General features: G+C 37.6%; 1 pseudogene; it reads right to left on the bottom strand.

The window, feature by feature from the left end:
* Positions 1-6,454: 6,454 nt before the first annotated feature.
* LOC148008903 (patellin-3-like) lies at positions 6,455-7,699 on the bottom strand (annotated as a pseudogene).
* Between the last annotated feature and the right edge of the window lie 349 nt (positions 7,700-8,048).

Raw genomic sequence — 8,048 nt, 5'->3', positions numbered from 1 at the left:
GCGAACACCGACATGGAGCGAGGGATGTGGGGTATTCGAGACCTAAATTTCTTTGCCGAAACTGAGATAGGCAACCTAGTGCTCGATCCCCTGATGCTGGTCGGAAGCTGTGCACAGGTCTGCAATTTTGTTTCTGTTGGCTTGCTAGCCTATGACATAGCTCAGGGTTCATGGCTCCGGTTGGGAGGCTTCCAGCAATGCAGGACTAGAATGGATGTTCCACCTGACGCTGACTACATACTGCTTCCATGCGCAGCTAGTCTCACAACTTCTGCATAATTAAGTCTCTCCCATTTGCTGATATGTCCTCTCTCAGTCTCTCAGTCTCTCTCTTCGCGCCCACCGCGGCGCGGATTTAATCAAGAGTCTCAATACCGTGATGTGTTTCCTGTCATATTATGCTGCCTAACCCTAAAAAACACTAACATATAAGGATTCTACCAATGGCAAATACCAACATGACATGGTAGAAAAACACTTCGTTGCCATTTTCTCTGAACTTACATGAGCACAGTGAATGATGCATATTCTAACGTTTATAGCAACGTGCTTAATGACATGCATCCCAACAGTGTAAAAATTTAAGTACGGTCAAAACTTTCCTTTTCTCTGCACATTATGTGCAAACCGTATATCAACAGCAAATTTGAGGCAAGAGTGCATTACTTCGATCTTTCCTCCACTTTCATGCTTTTTTGGTTTCTTTGCTTGCTTATGATCATTTACACACATTCTTTGGAAAAAAGTCATGGCTTCATGGTTTTGTTTCCTTTGTGCATGTATGCTTCCATGCCCCTTGAAAATTGCTTAGTAAGAGATTTAGAAAAGTACTAGATGAGTATAAAGGGAGCCTTGATGGCATTGTAAACACTTTTGACTCATTTTACAACTAAGTACCTTAATCAGCTTAGCTCTAGTTTTAGCACTAGTTATCATCTTGTATTTTCTTGCAGCAACCATAGGTCAATATGTCATCGATTAATGGAAGACTTTCTCCAAACTTATATCTCTACTGCTCTTTGCCTTGTTGATTGAATCAAGGATGTTCTTATCTCCTTTTTGTGAGATCCATTGCACCAAGTTTGAGAACTTGTAAATGATCGAGCGTATCTCTTAAGTGAGGTAGCTCATGATTGTGATTGATAATATAAACTATCACAAATTTAACATAGTGTATATTATAGATCAATGCAATTTAAAAAATACGAGCACTTAATAATTAAGACAATGACTATCTTGGCTGATACAAACCCAACATATCTTACACCAATGGTGAAATTTGAATACTACTAGCTAGTTATCTATAGAAAATGTGGTCCTAAGAGTGTACATCACACTTGTCCGCATGCAGATAGACTTGATGATTTGCTTCACTATGCACTCCTCTTTAATGGATGAGACCCAAGGAGTAGGAGATAGTTGTATATGACCATCGAAGCTTGTTTATGAGCAATATGCCTCCATCTTATCTTTCTCTTTCAAGTCAAATCTTGCCTTGAGAGTGTCTCTCTTTTTTGTGATATAGTCTCACAATAGACTACCAACATTCTTAAACATATGCATGGGATCCAAAAGATGATTGATCTACAATGAGCCCCAATATAGTAACTCATAGAAAAATGAGAACCATTGCATTCCACTTAGAATCGACTCTTCATGAACCATGTTCAACTTATACCAACTTTGGGTAGTTATCCTTATAGGAGGTCATCCCAAGATTTCTTCTCTCACATCATGGCCCTCTAGCAAGAATGTTACATACCCCTAACAAACTATCTTCTTCATTGTCCAAGACCTTTGAAAGTCCAGTATTTCTCCACACAACGAGATATATATGGTAACTTGAGGTGATTCGTCCTACAATAATCAATTATCTAGTCAACATGGACATAAAAATATGATATCAGAGAAAGCAATGATAATGGAGACTTATTTATCTGAACTAGGATCTGAACACTCTCCAAAAATAAAAAAATTATTCAAGGTCCGCATAGGAATGGATCTTAAATTAGCAGACCATCTCTAGAATGATTGCTCATATCTTTCACTTATGATTTCCTCCTCTCGTAACATCTTAAGATCTTCAACTAATGGATGGAGATATACATCCATATTCTTGACTTTATAGCATCCAAGCCTGAGCAAACCAAGCATTAGGTGTTCCCTTTTGGTAGAAAGTGAAATGCTTGTAATTAATAAGGACTACTGGCCACCATGCACTATAAGAGGTCGAGTGTAATCTGAATGGATTTATTCCATCCATAATAAGACCAAACTAAAGATTCCTTGCCTCTCTTACAAAGTTAAAAAATTTGAAATCAATATGATTCCATGCCTAAGAGTCTATTGGTATACGCTAAATACCATTCATGAATCTATTTTGCACATGTATATTGTCAATCTTGCCATACCTGACATTTTAAAACTACGTCATGTAATGGATTTGGGTATGAGAAAAGTTTCTGAGAACCTTCAAAGGGATTGTTTGACCTTGCAAGTCTTGTTGATACCTATTGGTACATGTAACCATAGACTTATATTCTTCTCAAAAAAGTACAAAACTATATGCAACCTCTTTTCCTTTCTTCATTGTTGTTGTCCATTGAGCTTCACTTTTAGTATCCCTCTCCTTGGCACAATGAATTTACTCTTAATAAGGGAGACACATCACCTACATAAGCAAAGAATCCTAGAAAACCACTATATTTGTAGCTTGTGCAATATTCAAATAACCCCCCTTTTTACTCTTACATGATGTATAAGAAAAATATATATTGCATACTCTTTTTTTTTAGATATAATATTTTGTAATTTTTTAGATATAATGATTTGTATTTCTCAACCTATCTAGCATGAATTTTATTTTCACAAAGCAAAAATTACAAGCTGGAGAGCACTTAAGTTAAATGCTTGAGTATAGTAATTATGGTATCCCTACAGTGCTAAGCCATGAGGATGTGGAACCCAAACACCATGCTTAGTGTTGGCATAACGAAAGCCTTGGTCTTTATGTGCCAAGAGAGCTTGGGACATCAACACAAAGCAAAAACCATAAACTATAAACCACTAAAAGTTAGACACATGAGTAAACTAATTATGGTGTCCGTTTAGTACCAAGCCATGAGGATATGGCACCTAAACTTCATGCTTAGTGCAAGAATAAGAAAAAACTTGTATCTTTGTGTGTGAAGAAATCCTAGGGCATTGATAGAAAGTAAGAAGCACAAGCTATAAACCACATAAGAAAGATGCATGACTACACTAATCATGGTGTCCCTTCAATGCCAAGCCATGAGAAGATAGGACCTAGACACCATACTTAATACAAACATAAGAAAACCCTTGTATCTCTATATGCCAAGCAAGCTTGGACACCCACACAAAGCAAAAAAGCTCAATTTACAAACCACTAAAGGCAAATACATGACTATACTAATTATGATGTCTCTTCAGTACCAAGCCATACAAGCATGGGACCCAAGCACCATGCTTAGTGTAAGGTTGCCAGGAGGCATATTCCACGGTGGATTCCGTGAGGTTTTATGGTGGATTCCGTAAACTTAGATGATCGGGGCTCATACACAAAGTGGATTCTTTGTGCGAGAAGTTGATGGGGACGCCTGTCCTTTTCGGGCGTTTTATTAATTTAGTGTGTACATGGGTGATTCCATAGCAGGTGATTCCGCAAAATGCATATTAAATTAATAAACGTTTATGAGTTTAGAGTGTGCACTCGTAATGAATTAAGGTTAGGATTTATTTCTAACCAGTTGATTTATTTATGTAGCTGAAGACTGCTAGGTATTCACTTTTATCGGTTTAATTGTATTATTTTACTAACGATTGTGAATGCTTCAGTTGATGTGTAGAGATAGCAGCAGTGGCGGAGGAAAGCATTAGAGTCTAGCGAGTATTTGACCTATGGATTATATTTTGATAGGCGCCACGCCTATATTTTGTTATGTCTATTGAGGCATCGAGTATTTATTATTATTTTGTATGCGCCTATGGGCACGTATATGTTATTTCTATTTGGACATTGTGTTGGGCGTGCCAGATTCTATGGGCACCGTCCATTAGCTTTATTTCCTATTTTTGTAAAAGGCAAACTCAAAAGCTAAAAGCTTGTCATATTTTTGTAAATTGGGCTATTATTGAGCATGAAGATGGAAATATACATAAAATACATGCTTTGTGAAGCGCTCACACAAGGCATGGGGGGAGATTGAACCCAATTGGTCTCTTGCTCTTGTCGTTCATGCTTTTTTTACATTGTTTTTTGTGCAAAAAGGTAGAGTTCATTGTTCTTGGGGACCTTCTGGGATTCACTATGTGAGCATACAACGACCGATCTGCGCACCACATCTAGCATACTAGCCACAATGTTCTTTGGTATTCCAGGCCTAAGGAATTCCACCACATACTTTAGTGTGTTTGCCACTCTCGTTCCCAAAATCTTAGGATACTACATTGATGAACTGTGTTTTGACCCCAAATTCTCATGAGATGAGATATAGAAGTACTTATCATACCCTCCAACCTTAAGCCTAACACATCAAGGATTTGCATTAGAACATGTGTAGCGTTTGCTTTCTTGATGTCCAAAACACACAAGAAATCAATAACTGGCATTAAATGTTGGACTCAAGGACCATGGGGTACTTTCTAAGAAGACAAGGCAACTTCCTTCAACATAACACTAAGCTATGTGAGGTAGTTTAGCACTATGATTATGTTCTTCTTAATATTGTAGTTGACCACAAGGGGATAGTTGTTGATATCATCCTTACTCAACCCTAGCTTCTAAAGAAACTCAATGTAGTCTTGCACCACATCCAATGATGAGGGAAGCTTGAGCTCCTCAAGCTTTGTGGTATTAATGCCTTCATTGAGAAGATACTGTAGCACATCTTGTTTGGATTCAAAAGGAGAGGAAATGATACAAAATGTCATACACACCTTTGCTAAGAGTAAGGGGCTAGCACTATTTTTACAATGACTAGGATAACCAATTGAGAGGGAGCCTTGATGTCAACTATTGGACATCATCTAGAACTTGTTTTTCCAAGGGTGCTCAATTGCACCATAGATGAGCTATCCCAACCTATCGAGAAAACAATTTCTCCTAGGATACTTCTATGCTTCAAAAAGATTGTCTATCCCCCCAAAAGATGGCATGTTGACTTTGTCACTGCTCTTAGGTATGACACTGTTTCGAAATTTGGGGATGCATTTAAAACAAATCCATATAAAACTCAAGTAATAGCAATAGTTTCTACAGCTTTTTTTTTGGCCCGATTCAATAAAATCCCTAATCAAATCATCTAAATTTTTGCTAAAATCCAAGATGGCCTAGTCGATGAAATTGTGAGCTATCTAGAGGCTCATCTATGCTATCCATAGCTTCCCTAAATTGAGTAGTTGGCCTTCTTAATCATACAAGGTTAGTTGTGCATGCCCACCCTACGACACATAATGCAACATATCCCTTGCTAATAGAGATCTGTAGTTACCATGATGTCATCTCAACACACTCTTTGATTCAGTTTGCAACCATGATCTATCCCACATGATGCTACTTAAGGTCATCACGATAAAGTACCTTGATTGCACCTGCTTCTATATTGCCCAATCTTCAAAATCCTAACACTTTTTAACTCAATATCATAATATGTATTGTTATGAAAATCCTAGCACAGGATTTCTAACGATCAATTTGCGAGCATGCTATGCCATCCTTAATGCATACACAACATATGCATGTTTCCTACCAACCTCTGCCTTCACTCATTGTATGATTCAATTCCTAATTTGAACTCTCCATCTTGACTCTTTCCTTGACAGACATGCACCTCATTCTCATGAATATACTCCTCTATTGTAGTTAGTGCCTGCTTGAACATTCAGTTTACTTCTTCATTAGTCATGATAGGCACCACCTTTGATTCAAACTTTTATGACACTACTGCAGGCAATCAGTAGGTTATTTTTTGATCTCCTCCATATCATGAAATCCTAAACAACACTACAATAACAAATAAGAGTCAACATTTCCATAGTTTTTAGCTAATCACATGGCTTATCTTACCATAATCAAGATTGGGAGAGCTTTTAGATAATCACATAGCTTATGCTAATCTTCCTTACACAACTACACAATTACTTGTCCAAGGAAATTAGAGCCTATTTTCAAATGTGAACCTATAGGTAAATGCATTCATGCTTTTGATAACTTATTACCTCATCCATTGTTATTTCAATTCTCTACCTATCAACAACCATTACATTGATTTCTTTGATAGGAGTTTCCACACCTTCAAACTGAGAGTCATCTAGCTAGCTCAAACAACCATACTACAAAGGGACATTTTTTGGAGAGGTTTGTTTGCATAAAATCATCCAAGAATCATGTAAGTATAGTGTCTTAGCACAAGGAATAATCAGCAAGAATCTCTTACTTGGACAAAGTTTTTGCAACATTTCTAGGCATGGCAATCACCACCTTGCTTTTTGATCTTGCATTAGGAACTTCACAAGTAGAAGATATATGGCTCACATATACCACAACAAATTAATGAAAATCTATAACATTCATTACATTTAGATGAGCTAGACATGAAACAAAAGACCCTTCCACCTAGGCCCCCATAGGCAAGCAGTTGGAGGTAACCAACATTACTATCAAACCCTAGATAGATATGATATTAAACTCGATCGTTTTTTTTGAATTTAATCAATTAATCACCACCTACAAGAGGGTTCCCTAATAAATAGAAACATTAGTAACCTATAGAAAAAGCCCAACACTAATCTACTTTCTCATTAGCTTTAGATAATTTCCTTGAAGCACACTTAGCACCTTCTTTGTAATGCTACTATGATTTAATAGTGTAACCAAATAATCTTTAAATTCTGTGACCTACACCATACAATGCACACCACTAGCATGGAAATCCATGTTTGCAAGGCTTCTTTCCAACATCTCAATCATCCACCTTGGAAATTTGTTCACTTGTTCTTCATCATGAAAGGTCTTCTCTACTAGTTATATCACACAAGGTGGCCTTCATTGTCAAATCCATGCATGTAAGCTATGGATTCAAACTCAAGGGAAAAATTTTCTTCCTCAACAAGGCCAATATTTGCATTGAAATCCTTTGTACATGCCATGATATCTTGGAGCATGGATAAAGAATCCTTCGCCTTGAAATCTGGATCACGCAAGAATTTTAGTAAAATAATATCGGTCTTCTCATCACCATTGAGGTGAAGTAGAGGGATTCCTCAAAGTTCCAGATCATCAAGAGGAGGGGAATCATCTTGAATTTCCTTTTGCTCTTCCGTGTTGCTTTGGTGGTATCTCCATCTTTTTGTAGCTACAATGATAGGAGCTTCTTCTCCCTCCTCTTATTTCTTCTCTACCTCAATGGCTTCTTCTTCTTTCTTCTCTAGCTCTTTGTCTTTGTCTAAAAGCCTTGCTAGTCTTGGGAGGCTCTAAGAACTTATTGCCCTTGATGGCCTCCTTGATCTTTGCCTTCAAGTCAGCCAAAGCTTTTCTTTGGGAGTCCTTCAATTCTATGACATGGTAGCTCTCCTCTTTGAAGGAAAGCACACTTTGGATAGGAGTAGGAGTGGAAAGGCTACCAATGTTAGTGGGGACCTCAGTTGTGTTATGAATAGATGGAGGAGGCCTTTCCATTGAGACCATGGGAGTTTCTTTCGAGATGACATGAGCTTGTACTTATGTGGCAACGGGAGCTTCTTCTATAGCCTTTGAAGCTTCTTCCATTCAGCTTCTTATTTGGCAGAACTAGAATGGGAAAGCTATTAATAGGGGTTTAGAAGCATGAGAATATTAGACCTTGCAGCTACATAAGTTTTGGAAAATTGTATTAATTATCCAAAGCCTTCTATTAGTTCTTTGAGATCTAAGCTCTTCTCCTATCCAAATTATCAAATAGTAGCATAGGAAAGGGACCAAAGGCGTGGAAAAGAGAGAAGATCGATAAATTAAACAAAGTTAGGAAGGATGCCCAAGGGAAAAGGCA

Source organism: Lygodium microphyllum, unplaced genomic scaffold, assembly GCF_053477565.2.
Source record: "Lygodium microphyllum isolate KBCC unplaced genomic scaffold, Lygodium_microphyllum_v1.1.10 scaffold_49, whole genome shotgun sequence".
Classification (NCBI taxonomy): domain Eukaryota; kingdom Viridiplantae; phylum Streptophyta; class Polypodiopsida; order Schizaeales; family Lygodiaceae; genus Lygodium; species Lygodium microphyllum.
This window is presented reverse-complemented; position numbering and strand designations above follow the sequence as displayed.